Genomic DNA, 15,327 nt, shown 5'->3' on the forward strand with positions numbered 1-15,327 from the left:
TCTGTACCCGCTGTTTTGGAGGCCTGCAAACAACTCTGAGGTGCTGAATCCCACCTGCCCAACAGCTCTGCTCCCAAGCACTGGAGCTGTGGTGCTCAGCCCCCACTGCAGGGCAGCATCCCAGGATGAGGGTCCCGAGGGTGGGTGCAGGGACCTTGTGCCTGGACACTGCTCTAAGCTCACAGCTGATCCCAGTGAGCACCTGGCCCATGGACGGTCTGGAGACACCTCCAGTGGCGGCTCAGGAAGATGAGACTGATCCCAGGCACTTGTGTTAGCAAACACGGTTCTCATCTGCTCAGCAGGATAATCAATTATGGTAATTCCTGCCTCAATGAATCAGATTCATGGAGGAGTACAGCTCATTAGGCTGGTGCTGACTTCCATTAGCACTCTTATGATAAAAACCCTCCAAACACTCTCACCCAGCACGATGTGTTCACCAGGCTGGGGGTCTCCCCTCCCCACAGGCCAGGGCAGACCCAGCTGTGGGACATGGGTGTCCTAAAGAAGGTGCTTGAGAACTCCCTGGCTCCCAGCAGCGTGACGACACCCCTGCCCCTGCAGGCTTGGCATACCTGCCTGCCCCCCAGCCACCTCTCCTGAGCTCTTCCACAGCTTCACCAGGAGCCCGGCTGGGATCAGGAGATGGCACAGCAGGCCCAGAGCACTCCAGCAGCGGGGCTGGGAGTGCTGGGAGTGCTGGGATGCTGGGAGCCCAGTCTGCCTGCTCTGCAATGAATAATTGACGCCGCAGCTCCTGGGGGAGGCTCAGCAATGGGTAACGCCGCATTTCCCAAACACATTTCCCAGGAAAGGCGCCTTCTCAGAAGCTCCCCAAAGCAACGTGGGCCCCGCAGCCAGGATGTGCCTCAGATGAGATGTGCCATGCTGCTGGCACAGACAGGGAATGGCCAAGCCCAGCTCCAGCCCAGGCAGAAACCTCTGGTTGTCCCAGCACCACAGGGAGCGGGATGTGTCCGGAGCCTCCACACACACCGAAGTGGGAGAGGGAAACCCCTGGCAGAGTGTTGTTGATGGGAGGCAGTCAGGAGCAGCTCTGGGCAGCATCTGGGGGGATCTTGATCCAGTCTCTGCTTTTCTGGAAGAGGTCTGGGCTGATGGACTCTGCCTGGAACCTCATAAAGCCTCAAAGGGACCCACTGCCAGAACACGTGAATCTAACCTGCTAAAACTACTCGGATGAGAATCAGGGGGTCTGCACAAGAAATGCAACCCGTGTCACTCAGCTGCATGGATCCCATGAAAGCTGCACCTCATCACCCCCTCTCCCCATGCTTGCAGCCTGGCCTGGCTCTGATCTGCTGGGAAAATTCTTGGTAGTTTCTTAAAGTACATTTTAACCCCCATTCCCTCCACCAAAAATCCTAAATTAATTTTGCTTTTTAATTAAATTCATTAGCAAAGATTATCTGGCTGAGGAACAATGATGTCCCACCCCTCCCCCCCACAGCCCTCTCTATTTATATCCCCATATACAGAACAGCAGCGAATATTTCTTTATGGGCCATTAAAGGTTTAATGTTTAATTTATAACCACCTTCTCCGGCGGGTGGGATGGCCAGGCACAATGTCAACATTTTTAATTAAATGAGAAGGTTGTTTTTTTTTTCCCCAGCTAAGGAATATAAAACATCCCGTTCCCAGCAGTGTTGGAGGCAGGGGCAGGAGGGGCAGGGGCTGGGGCAGAGGCTGGCTCCTGCACAGCAGCTCTCAGGACGTGTTTCTCCACTATCCTGCTCTGCCTGGGGCCAAGCCAGGGCCCTTCCACTCTGCTGGCCAGGAGCTGAGACACGATGAGATGCTCAGGAGTGCCCAGAGGAGCTCAGGTGGGGCAGGTAAGGGGCCACCAGCAGGACAGCTCTAAGACTGCTCAGGAGAGTCCTTCAACCAGCAGCTCAGGTCTGGGGAGAGCATCTTGGGGACAGGGACAACGCATGGTGCTGCTCCCACTTTGGAAGTCTCTCCCTGCTGTGGGGCCTGGCAGGGTCCTGGCACGGGGCTGAGCACCAGCTCTGGTCCCTCGGTGGGCAGAGGTGAGGATGTGGCACTGCCACACTCGGCACAGCCCATGCCAACACTTCTGGTCACCAAACCCCACCTGAGTAACGGCTGTGAACTTCCCAGCCGAAATCCCTCCTGCAATTTCTGCTGGCACCTCTTCCCACCTGGTGACTGCGGCTCCCGTGGCATCACCACCCCCTTCCTTCCTGCCGGCGAGGAGATCAAAGTGCTCCTGGTGCCCGAGTTGTTCCCGGACCCCGCTGTGAGCCACGTGGCACCCTCTGGCACAGCAGGAGGAGTCTGGCGCTCCTGGCATCCCACTGGCATCCTTCCCACAGCCCCTCATCCCCCCGCCCCAGCCACGGGCACAGGAGCTGCAGGGGAGCGTGTCCGGCTGTGCTGGCAGCATCGACAGCCTCAGCAGGACAGAGCAGCCCTTCCTGCCTGGGCAGGGGCGAGGGGCAGCTCCGAGCAGGCAGGTTTCCATTAATGGAGTATTTTATCTTACAGGAGAGATTAAATCTCTGTACAGAGAAGCGCAAAAGCGCTGAATCAGCAGCTAGCTGAGGGTGGCAGGTTCAGCCATGAGCATTTGGCTCCAGCACAGCCTGTCAGTGCTTCATCCTCCTGCATCCAAGCTCTGCCAGACATTGCCAGCCCTGAGCCCCCACACCCTGTTCCCTGCCCTTGCCACATGCAGCTCCTCACACTGCCTGGCAGCCCCACGCCAGCCCTGTGCTGCACTAACAGACCCAGAGCCAACCAAGTGCCAGTGGCACGGCTGAGCTGCCTTCCTCCCTCCCTTGTCATCCCCTGCACAGCACGGATGGGCTGGCAGGAGGTGTCCTGGCACATGTCAGCCAGCAGGTTCCTCCAGCCCATCCCTCCCTGCGGGCTCTGCTCACACCCACACCTCACTAGGGTCCCTCACAAAGCCACGTTCCTGCTCCCATGGACAGGACTCTGGTGCCCAGTGTTGGCTGTGTTGGCTCCAAAGCCAAGGAGGAGGCAGAGTGTCACTGGCTGCCCACGTCCCCACACACGTGTGCTCGCGGGAGCAGGCGTGCAAGGCCGGCTGCAGGGAGCCAGCAAGGGAGCAGGGATGGTACTGTGCCGCTCACTAAAAGCATGAGTGTCACTAAATCAATAATTCATTTACTTTAATGAGATAAGTACTCGGAAAACTAATTGCAAACCTGCTCCATTTACTCCAACCCATTATAGCCCTTAATGTAAATGGCAGGAATGCTGCTGGAGGAAGGGGAAGGGCTTTGGGTGGAAGATTGTGTTGTCCTTCCCTTCTTCTAAGAAAGAGAAATATCAGTCATCAGCTGGGACAGCAGAAGCCAAAAGAGCCGGTGGAATCACCGTGTGGAAGTGCTGATGATGGAATCACTGCATGGAAGCACTGACAGTGAAGCAAGGGGAAAAACTCCCCTCCCTGGAGTCCCCACTGTCCCTCTGCCCGTTCTGCCACCACAGAGGGATCTCCCAAGCCGGGATGTGGCTTCACTGTTCTCCTGTGCTGCAGACCCCCATCTGGAGCCCTGCTGGATGTGCACCTGCTGCAGGTGGTCACTGCAACGATCTGTCACCGTTCGCTATAAACCCGCGGCTGTATCTCTGGCACAGCATCCCCCTGTGCCGGCAGCTGCCAGCTCCTCTGCCTCAGCCCCTTCCCACCCCTCCGGCCCCTGGCAGCCCCCACGTGCTCGGGCAGCCAGAGTGGGCAGGGGCGTCCTGCCAGGCCCCAGCACTTTCCTGAAAAGGAGTCGTGGCTCCCGGCAGCAGAGCCGCTGCGTTCCTGAACCGCAGCCGGAGCAGGAGCTGGGTGCCAAGGGCTCACTTCTCGCTTGCTGGAGCAAATGGCAGGTCATAAAAAGGAACTGTGACAGAAGAGAAAATGTTCCAGAGTCCACAAGGACCAGTCCAGGGTAAATCCATCTGCTCAGCAATTTAGCTAGAAAATCCTTTCCAATCATCCGTGCTGTAGGTCCTTCATCCCCAGCTGGTGACTCTGGTCAGGGCCTTTCCCGCTCCAGCAGCTCACAGGGGGTTCATGGTGCTTGGTGATCCCAGAACACCTCCATCAGGGACACTTGGGGAGGGGTCACACCCCGGGGAGGGGTCACACCACCCGTTGCAGAGGGTTTCACAGCGGCATTGGCTATGGGGACTCTTTCCCAAGCTATTGGCTCACTCAGAAGAGCACATCATCCTTCCCAGATCCCATATCCATGGCACCATTTGTGGGATGCAGGAGGGCTCCCAGGGAGTGCAAATCTCACCTGGATCTCCACGACCAGCCCTCGCACCTCGCGTGGGCAGCAGCAGGAGGCTGCCCTGGGAGCCACGGCCGAGGAGTGCTGGGATAATCCTGCCTGGCTGAGAACTCCACAGCTCAGCCTCGCACAGCCGCTGCAGAGATCTCCCTGCAGGCATCCCACTGAATCCCACCTCAGCCACTCCTGTCTCACAGAAAATCAATGGCAAGCATCTCAATTAATCACACCAGGAGCAAATTGATTAGGAGCCTAAATAAGGTCAACATGGTTGTCTGCTTATAGGGTGGGACCCCTTAATCATCATTTTATCTGCAACGGGCTGCAGAACCGGCAATCACACCAGCTCAGGAGCACAGAGGGATCTGCACTGAACTCCTGCAGCTCTGAGGGCTGGTGGCACCAGAGCCATGGCTCTGCCATAAGGAGCTGCATTCCAGCATGAGGCAGCCACTGGGCACAGGCTGGAGCCCTGAGTGGGGACAGCCAGAACCCCAAGCAGAGACCCCGAGACCCACCTGTCATCTCCAACTCCAAGGCAGGAAAAGCAGCAAAGCACTGCTCTGGGAACAGCACATCCCTCTGACCCCACACCAGCTGGGGGCTTCCTTGGCTTCTACTGTCCCAGCTGATGACTGATTTTTCTCTTTCTTAGAAGACACCATCTCCTACCCAAAACTCCTTCCCTTTTCTCCAGCAGCATTCCTGCCACTTATGTGGCAAGACAAAGGCCATGACTGGGCTGGGGTAAGGGACAGAGCCATGACTGCTCCTCTGGTCCCCATGACCCCTGAGTGGTGCCTGCAGCCCCTTTGGCACTGGACACACCTCACTCACTCACCTGCCGCTGCCCCAGCCACCCGTTGCCTCCTTTCATTGTAAATACTGGTATAAATATTATAATTTGGTTTAATATTTAATATAGTCAGGTTAAATAAGCATTTCCAGCCCCATAAATAATCATTAACGGAGGATTCTAATTGTGCTGTTGGGATCCGGCTTCATGACTTATTTAGCGGGCAGCCGCTCTTCCCTTCCGCGCTCCCCACACGCCGTAAATCAACCCGGGGCTCCACCTCTCCGTGAGAACCTGATGGGACACGGCACAAGGAGATGGATCCACTTGGGGATGACACCAGGATGAGGAGCTAGGAGAATGCCTGGGCTGAAGCCAGTAGGGACAGGGGGACCAGAGCAGCTGGAGGAGCCTGCGGGAACATGGACGAGCTGAGCAGGACAAGACTGTGAGAGAAGATCATGGACATCGGGGCATCCTTGGCTGTGACACCTGGGCACGGCGTGAGCCCTGGAGCAGAGGTAGGTGAGCCACGGGCGAGGGGCACCCACCCACTTTGCTCACCCTGGGGTGGCATCAGCAGGGACACAGAGACACAAAACGAGGCCAGGCAAGCGGAAAGCAGGGGAGGCTTTTATCCCAACCACAAACCTACTGTGAAATTGATTGGAAACAATAGCAAAAAAAAAGAAACAAACCCCAAAGCACCAAACCAAATGCACGGGGAATTGGCCAGGGGTGAGCGTTCTGAAAGCGCTGAGTGGAGACATGAGGACAAGCAAAGTGCAGGAAAACCTCCGTGTGAGTGTTTTCCCCTCGAGGGATGTACTGATGCAGTGCTGTAAAAGAAGGCTGGGGTTTTCTTTATGTAGCTTCATTTCATCTTGAAACGAAAAACAACAAAAGTAAATGGAAAGAGGCCCCTCTCTGTGCCCGGCTGCAGCCACTGTGCTGGGCCCGTGGGTGCCCTGGGCCTGGGCAGGAGCAGCTCTGCGTGCTCCAAAGGACACAGTGTGCACCCCAGGAGGAGCAAGGATACCAGCCCCAGGGAAAAAGGCACATCCTGCTCTCCCAGATGCCTTGGGATGCTCCTGCTGATGGCACCAGGATGCTCACATTCAGGGTTTATCCCTAAAGTGTGTCCTGTGCCCTCTGGATATTAAGCACAGAGAGACCCCTGGGAGCTCTCCCATCCAACTGAGAGATAAAGCCGAGGGGACCCAAAAGTCTTTCTGGAGCAGATTTCCTGTCTCTGGCACGTCTGCTCCAGGCCCTGCTCATCCTGAGCGTGGGTGCCCCAAACAGTGCCAACCCTGACTCTGGGCTGCAGCTCCACGGGAAAGGTCCTGCTTTATCTTTATTTGTCAGGATTTATATGAAAAGGGGATAGTTCAGCTCTAACTGTAATGATTTGGAAGAACAGCCCTCCAGTGGCCTCCTCAGCTAGCAAGGCATCAATACCATCGATTGCTAAAAATAACTGATAGCCCTGGCCCAGCGTGCTGGGGGGATGTTCCTTCCTGCTCTAAGACCCCAAACAACCCCTGCTCCAGGTCCCCAAACCCCTGGGCACTGAGGCCCCAAACCACTCCCTGTCCCTTGCCCATGGCCAGCACAGGTCTTTGTGTACAGAGGAGAGAAAGTGAGAGCTGCCTGTCTGTGGGGATACACCAGGATCACCTGGGCAGGTAACACGGGCACAGTGCTCTGTCCTGCATCTTACTGACCTCCCAGGACAGGAATAAAAACCACATGGGGAAGGAAACCATCAAACACAAGTCTATGGCTAGGGAGAAAGAGTTATTCAGCTTGTTGAAAATTAGTCTGACTTAACAGAGAAGAAATAAAGTGTTTTAAAATTAATGACACAAACGTCAGCCCCGTTGTGGGGATATTAAACTCCACAATTATTTGACAACTGTCCACAGAGTTCTGCCCCTGGAGCAGGGCGAGTATGGACAGCACTGGGCTGGCAGCAGCTGCTACAAGGCAGGAGAGGTGCCCAGCAGCTCCCTGGGGCTGGTGACAGCCCACCCAGCACAGCCTCCTCTCCTCACTGCCAGGGTACTCTGCTGCCCCTCTGCACAGGCTGTGCCAGGCAGCTGCTCCGTGGGCAGTGCCCACCCAGCCACCTGCCGGTGCTCTCCAGGGAAGCTGCTGCTCCTGAGAACACAGACCCTCTCCTCACAGCCCCTGGCACAGGGGCTACCTGGTCACCCGTCCCCTTGGCCACGTGAGCAAAGGGCACCGGGCAAAGCCTGCACGGTTCTGGTGGCAGAGCAGCATCACTTGGCCCCGCCAGCACTAAAAACACCCTCACAAAACCCATCCATGAGCAGAGAAACACACTCTTTTCCCGTAAAAGTGACTTCAAATCCCCAAAGACTCATCCTGATGCTGGCAGGGTCTCTGCAGGAATCTGCCACTGGAAACAGGATTGGTATGTGGAGGGCGGTGCTCTGCAAGTGAGGTCACTGCGGCAGGAGAGCCGTGACGCGGGGGTCACATCGTGGGTCACAGTGAGGGTAACAGCTCACTCCTGCAGCCCCCTGCCCCAGCAAAACCAGCTGAGGCCCTTCAGGAGCTGGAGCAATGAGCAGATGCTCCGCAGCCTCAGGGAGCACAGGTGATCACGAATGTGACAGGAGGGAGAACACACGTGTGTGCACAGGGCAGCGTGTGCAGCACAGCCAGAGCAGAGCTATTTGTAAAAAATCCTTCATTAATAAGATTTGCAGGCCTGGATGGCTCGGTGGATTCCAGGCAGGGACAACGGCAATCTCCGTTCTTCCACTTCTCCATTACAGCTTCGGGGAGGGAACAGGAACTGGCCAGGGTGAATTAGAGAGACTTTTGTCACGTTTAATATCACTTCGTTTTGCAGACTGCTGACGCAGCGGGATTTCACAGCTTGGAATTTATGGTTCTTTTGAGAGACATGCGCAAAAAAGGAGGAAAAAAAAATACCCTGCCATCAGCACAAAACCATCAACCCTGTTGGGAAAGAGCTGGGGTCTGGGGGACCCCCAGGGATCCCCAGGTGAGCAGGACTTGGCAGGGCTGGGGTGCAGCACCTGGCTTCTCTGCTTCAGGGGAGCATATCGAGGGGTCCTGGAGACCCAGAGCTGCCCTCTGGGGTGTCCGTGTCCCCCCGGTCCCTGCTCACTGCACTCCCACGCGTGGCTCCCAAGGAGCAGGGAGCTGGCAGTTCCAGGGATGGTGCTACACGGTGTTATTCGGCCCCAAGGGGCTTTTATGCAAAATGACACACCATATAAATGACTGTTGTAAACAGAGAGTTTAATAAAGGGCCGTGTGCGAATTTTACAGCCTCCCCAAGGATAATTAAAATTATTTATCTACTTACCTAGCTTGCCACCAGAGCAGTCTATTAATTATTATCTATTACACAGGGCCTGCTTTGCATGCTGCCGGAGCACTACCTGCCACCAGCACCCACAAGAATGCACAGCAGCACCGGGAGGGCTGCGAGGGTGATCCCAGGGTGATCCCTGGGTGCTCTGGACCCCTTGCAAGCCCTGTGGGAGCACAAGATGCTCAGGATCACATGTTTCTCTACCAACCTGTGGCCAGGTCTTTAAAATCTGCTTGGTTTTAAAAAATAGCAGCTCCCCAGGAATGGAGTGGAGCCCCAGGCAGAGGGTGAGACAAATCTCTCCCTGCTGGACTCCAGCACTGGGCAGCCACAGGCAGCAGGGATGGTTGAGGAAGCTGCCACCAGTACCCCCTGATTTGGGGGCCAGAAGCCCCCAAGAGGGTGCAGAGGGACAGCGAGGGGCAGGGCGGAGAGGGCTCGCAGAAGAGGCAGCTGTAGCCCCGGTGCCGCAGCGGCCGCCCCGCAGCAGCCTTGGCGCAGCGCTACCTGCTCCTCTCCATCTATTAGCGTGACAGAGCAATCATCGGCGCCGGGGCCTCGGCATCCCCCGGCTCCTCTCGCCACATAAGGAGACCTCAGGGGGCTCCACTGTGCGGGTACTTAACGTTGCTTTATTAGCTTAATAAAGCCAGCGCTGCTGCCGGAGTGTCCGAGCGGGCAGGAGCGGCCGCAGTGGGGAGAAGGAGCCGTAGCACGGCTCCCGCAGCCCTTGGCGAGGCACGGCCCTGAAACCAGGGGGCCCAGAGCAGCCTGGTGGGAGCGGAGGATCCAGCTGCTCCCTGCCATGGTGGGCAGCACGAGCTGTCAGCTCTGCCCGTGTGCCATTAATCACTGCTGCAATTGCTTTCCCTGCCCGTCCAGCCCAGCCTCAGCACTGCCCGCAGCAGCTCCAGCACCTGCGTGAGTGGGGCTGCTGCTGTGGCACCTCATGCTGCTGCCAGCACCAGCCCTGCTGGGAGCCCTGCAGCCCCCAGGACATGCTGGGTCCAGGACTGGCTGCGTCCAGGACCTTCCCTTTGGCTGACTAAGCTCAGCAGGTCCAATGGCACAGGTGCTGATGGCACAGGGAAGAGTGGCCCATAAGGTTGGTGGCAGCTCGGCAGCGGAGCCTGTTGTCCGTCAGGAGCCGCTGAGGCATCAGGGCTGCCTGGGAGTGGCTCCATCATCCGGAGCTGGAGTCCCTCAGCAGCCTGCTGGGGGTATTTTCATCTCCCCGGGTGGCTCCTCTCCCTCAGCCCCGCAGGTCCTGGTTCGTGGCACTGCCGGCTTCCCTTTGATCCTGCACAGTTACGCTTCCAGTCTCACAATCTAATAGAACCCGCGTGATCGAATACCAGGTCATTACTCAAGGAAAGAGAAGAGACCCCCCCACACACACACTGGCAGCAAGAGCTCCAACCCAATTTCAGCATGCCCGCTTCCATCAGCTGCCTGCCACGTGCCAGCCTCGGAGGGCCCCGGTGCCATAACCAAGACGCAAAAATGTCAATGGAGGCACTTGGAGGGTGTGCCAGGGTGCTCTGGCAGTGTGGGCCCTGGGTGAGGCAGGGGCAAAGCAGCTCTGAGCTCTGCACCCTCCTCCTCTCCTGCCCACTGTCAGGACTGCTGGCACGGGGCCGAGTTGCCCCATGGAATATGGGTGAACCAGAGCAAGCAGAGCTCACCCCCCTGTCCTGCCACCTTCCCCTCGGTGCCTGCACCAGCCCCAGACTCAGGGATGCCCAGTGTTTGTTCTCCCCTAACCCATGGTGGTGTGGGGCTGCTCCATTACGGAGAGAGCTCACATTGCAGTTCTGTTGAGCTTGCAGAAAGAGCAGCCTCTGAGGAGAAACCCACCCTGGCACGGCCACTCTCACGGGGGATGATGGACGATTATGGACCATCTGCACTTCCAGGAGGGTATGGATTTATGGGCAGCACAGACAGTTTGCAGAGTGTCCATTACTATAACTCACTGGCCTCTCCAAAGCTGTGGTGATCGGCCCCTTTGCTGCTGCTGCTGTGGGGAAGTTTGGTTGGAGTGCTGGCAGGAAGGAAAAGTGATTTCCAGAACTGTTTTTCACATCTGCAGAGCCAGGGAGGGCCATAGGTGTTCCCATCCCAGCTGCACTGCCTGTGAGCACCATGGTTCCCTGACACCAGCCCAGATTCACTCCAACAGCCCCAGCCCTCTCTCCCTGCTGCCCATGGGCCCCTGCCAGCAGCAGCTCCTTCCTTGTTCCCCCTTCTTGATCCCCCGTCCTGTCACCCACCACTTCCACCGGGAAGAAATCCCTACCAGCAGGACCAAGGATTGACCAGCATGTCCCAGGAGCAAGAGGGTGGAAGGAGGCAGCAGATGGGACCTCTGAGCACGCAGAGAGATACATGTTGAATAACAATGGTGAATTCCCCTGAGCTCTGGTGTTTTTAATGCTGGATTAGGCTGTCAGGCAGCAATTAAATGGGGTAATAAAAAGCTAAGTGCTCGTATTTCAAGGTTCCTGCCTCCTGCACAGTGGGGAGGAGCAGGCCAGGGGGCTGCTCTGCTCCCCACGGGTCCAGCCTGCTGTTTCCAAGGAAGAGTGGAGGAACTTTTCAGAGCAGGTTTATAGGTGCTGCTGAGGCACCCCAAGCCTGCAGTGCTCCCAGCCTGCTCGTGCTGCCTCTTGCAGTGACCAGGAGCAGGCTGGCTTGGCCTATTCTACTCCTCTCTCCCCCAGGACTCAGAAACATCCCCCCTAATGCTTCCAACACCCACCCCCTTGGCCCATTACACTGGATCAGATGTAATGAACCCCTGTGCTTTTTTAACCTCGTCGTGCAGCTCCTGGTCGGAGCCCAGCTTTATCAGTTTTTATCCTGTGTAATATTCATCACGCTGGTTTATTTATGGGCCCCCTCTTCGGGAAGGTATTTTTCAGGCCTGGTGAATAAAACATAAGGCTGTGCGAGTTGTCAGAGGGAATGCGGCTCCTCTGATGTCAGCCTGACTAACGGCCTTTAGTTTTCTCCAACGACTGCACTTTGAGAGAAATTTATTTGTATTTGGGTTCCCGTTGGTCGGTGAGATGTGAATTCTTTTCCCTGCAGAATAAATAAGGCTTCAGCTCTACGGCAAGGGGTGAGTGTGATGGGTGGGTACAGACCCTTGGTCCCAGGGCCAGTGCTGGAGAGGGTCCCCAGAGGGGTCTGGGGCTCTCTGGACACCAGCACACACCAGGCAGGAGCTCCCAGTACTGCAGGAGCCCAGCCAGGACACGAGGAAGAAGGCTCCTGCCTCGGCCACGCTCTCAGAAACACATTTGGTGTTAGCAAGACGATTTCCTGGATAGCAGCTGCTTTTTCTGCAGGCAGGGACCACAAGCACACACCTGTGGGGGAGGTGAACCCCTCCATGCCAGGCACAGAACCTCCCCGAGCTCACAACGCTGTGTCTGTCCTGGCAGGAGGGACAGGGCTGGGTCCTGCCCCTTCCACAGGCCAGTAAACGCCAGCCTGCATGCTCCTTGCTGGCAGCTTCACTGCTCTGAACGTAACATGAGCGACGAGGAGAAGCTGCCCTCCCACGAAGGGAAGGGAAGGGAAGGGAAGGAAGGGAAGGGAAGGAAGGGAAAGGGAAGGGAAGGGAAGGGAAGGGAGGGAAGGGAAGGGAAGGAAAGGAAAGGGAAGGGAAGGGAAGGGAAGGGAAGGGAAGGGAAGGGAAGGGAAGGGAGGGAAGGGAAGGGAAGGGAAGGGAAGGGAAGGGAAAGGGAAGGGAAGGGAAGGGAAGGGAAGGGAAGGGAAGGGAAGGGAAGTCAGATTCCCCTTTTCCAGCTGAGACCATCACAGGAAAAACTCCACCACAACAAACAGCATTCAGGCGTAGGCTCACCGGCGCCAGGCAGCCCCATCCATGCAGGATTGTCCCATGGACGCTGCGGCATGAATGTCCCACTGCCCAGGCCACCTGCTGCCTGGTCAAGGACCTGGGACACGGGTGGGCACACGGGGCCCCGACAGCCCCGGCCCGAGAGCAGCGGCTCCGGCTCCGGCCAGCGCAGCCTGCCACAGCCCAGCCCGGCGTCGCCACCGCACCGCGGGGCAAACCCTCCCCTGAGCTGGGTAAGGAAGTCTGGCCGTGACCCAACACTCCTATAACAAATCAAACCATAAAACCCACAGCTGCAGGCCAGGAGATTTCCCTCCATCAGCTGCTAATTTATGGGGTTACTGGTGTCAGCGTTTGAAAGCAGCAAAATCCCATCAAAGAGCCGCCCCAACTCGGCGCTGGGCGCTTGAAAACAATCACCAAAACACGCTTCTGAGGAGGGCTGCTTGGGATGCGATTCCTTGATGGTTTAATTATTAATATTCCAGGCAAACAAGTTAAATTCTACTGAAGAGAAGGAGAAGCCAGAGTTCGGAGCGAGCTGAAGGAGCATCATAAATCATCCCGGGAAGTGTTTGGCAGGAGCCCCACCGGAGCCGCTTGTGCCGACAAGGAGAAGAGGGTCTGCCCTTGGCCCCGGGAATCTCGGCGGGAGAACAGGGCACTGGCGGCGCACAACGCCCCTGAGACACAGAAAGGCTCTGGAGCAGTTTCCAAAGCTCTGCGGCTCTCATCCCGGGACAGAGCAGGAGCAGGGAGGGGGACAAGCACAGCGCTGGCTGCAGCTCTGCCGTCGGCGCCAGGAGCATCTCCGCCCTGCCCCTCCTGCCTGTCACCCCTCCGGCAGTGACTGACCACCTCATCGCCCTCGGCACCAAAAGGCTGCTCTTAACACACGTGTTTCTCAGCATGGAGTATTTGGTGACGTCCTGCTGGCTTTCCAGACTCCACCTGTCCCCTCAGCACCCCCAGGCTCTGCATGTGGGATCCTGGGGTTCCATGTGACACAAAACCAATGTCTGGTGCCCAAACACTGGCAGCGCAGCACCTCCTGCCTGTACTAGTTCTGAGGCCAAATCCATGCTCTTCTACCTTTCTCCAATTTCTTTCCCAATATGCCTTCTGAAATCCCTGCAAATTCCCTCAGTGCAGTGCAGAGAGAGGACAACAGACAGCTCTGCTGAGCCCCTCATACTTCTTACTGGGGTCACAGGAACCACTTACAACCACTTACCAGGGCATCCCTCTTCCCAGATCATGTACTTCAGCATTCTTCCCACTCTCCTGTCCCTCTCTTTCCCTTCTCTGCAGTTTTGTTTTCCCCACCCAGCAGAAAGCAGAGCAGCCAACACTTCTCGCTGCTTCATCTCGATCCAGTCAGTTTTATATCTCACAAATGCATGCACAGATTTCTCCACTTCTTTATTTGTTCATTAAGACTCCAATAAAAGTGTTATAAAAATGCCCTTTTCTGTTGGTAATTGCAGCTCCTGGTTTAATATGCGAGCGGTGCTGGCTCTCCTCAGAGACTCCCCGAGCTCTGTAAACACCGCGGCTGCCCAGCGCTGCCGGCTGCGGGTCCAGCCACAGCCCCATTATCCCTCGCCTCTGTCTTTCTGCAGCGCAAGGCTTCTCACTCTGATGTTTCCCACACTGAGCATCTGCCTCGGGCTGAAATTTTGAGGGAAGTTTTCGCAAAAACAGTTCAAACGCTTCCGAGAACAAGGCAGAGGAAAAGTGCTGTTTTGACACATTGGGGAAAAGAAAGTGTTCTGCAGAACCCTGATGCTCAGGAGGCTTCACAGCTCCGGTGGCCGGTAAGCAGGGCTGGAGGCCGTGGGTGTTTCTGGTCCCCACTGAGCCCCTGCCCATCCTGGCAGCCACACACAGAGTCCATCACTTCTGCGTCTCCCCACAGAGTTCATGGAAAAGCCAAGGAAAGGCTGAAACTGCAAAGCACCAGCAGAAGTCCCAGACAAGGCAGTGAGACAGCCCAGGCCCAGCAGTCCTTCTGCAGGTCACACTTAGTGCTGAGCCAATGAGCACCAGCAACCCTTGTGTGGTCACACCCAAGGGACTCCATCCTGTGGTGTGTCTCACTGGCATGTTGGATAACGGGTTTCCAGGAGCCAGATCCTCTGGCACCCTGGCACTGGGGACCAGTGAGGGGTCTGCACTTCTACCTGCACTTCTACCTGCAAAACTCCCAAGTGTGAGGAGGACCAGGAGAGCCGGGGGGCACAGAGAGACCCCAGGACGGAGCGGCAGCACAACTCAGCACTGGAGTGGGTGCTCACATGGAACAGAAGGATTTGGGAACCAGCACGTAGAAACTCCAACTTGTGGAGTGCAAACAGCTCCTGCCAGCACTGCTGCAGCAGCAAAACGCACCAAGAATCAGCTTGGTGTAAACTGCCTCCAACAGTTCCCATCAGCATGAAAACCAATGTTCTAGTTGCTAATTCTACATGACTGAACTGTGCAAAGCTCAAGATTTCTTTATGCCATCATTTTTCACTCTAAAAAATCAAGAAAATACTGGACTCTGGTGGCAAATGCCTATTCTGGAAGGAAGTTGCTCCAGTGCATCAGATTGTTCTGGTACCGCATCATAATCTATCAAAGTCGGAGTCCCCAGAGCAAGAGAAATCAAAACATCATGAATAAAGTGCAACTTTAAGGCTCGGGTAGTCTGACAGTGTCAGCCTGAGCCTCCTGCCGCGCAGTGTGGTATCGATGCCTTCCCCTAATCAAGTCGATGCTGGCTGAGCTGCGCTGCCGACAGCGCATTTGCTCAATTAGAGGAGAACAAATAAGGCAAGAAGCCAAGATGGAAGCGGTGAGCACAGTGCGGGGCCCTGCGCCCACTCCATGGGCAGCCACGGGCTGCTCCGCACCTGCCCCTGCCCGCAGCTGGGATGGGGGATGCCCACCCTGCTCCCCCTCATCCCCCATCCGCATGCTGTGGGAACGAGCA

At 56.6% G+C, this 15,327-nt stretch overlaps 1 protein-coding gene across 7 annotated transcripts in view; it reads right to left on the minus strand.

Moving 5' to 3' along the window:
• The window catches only part of RBFOX3 (RNA binding fox-1 homolog 3), a 131,226-nt gene that overhangs the window by 30,813 nt on the left and 85,086 nt on the right, over positions 1–15,327 (minus strand). The gene's annotated exons all lie outside the window — the stretch shown is intronic.

This window comes from Sylvia atricapilla, chromosome 18 (genome assembly GCF_009819655.1).
Source record: "Sylvia atricapilla isolate bSylAtr1 chromosome 18, bSylAtr1.pri, whole genome shotgun sequence".
NCBI lineage: Eukaryota > Metazoa > Chordata > Aves > Passeriformes > Sylviidae > Sylvia > Sylvia atricapilla.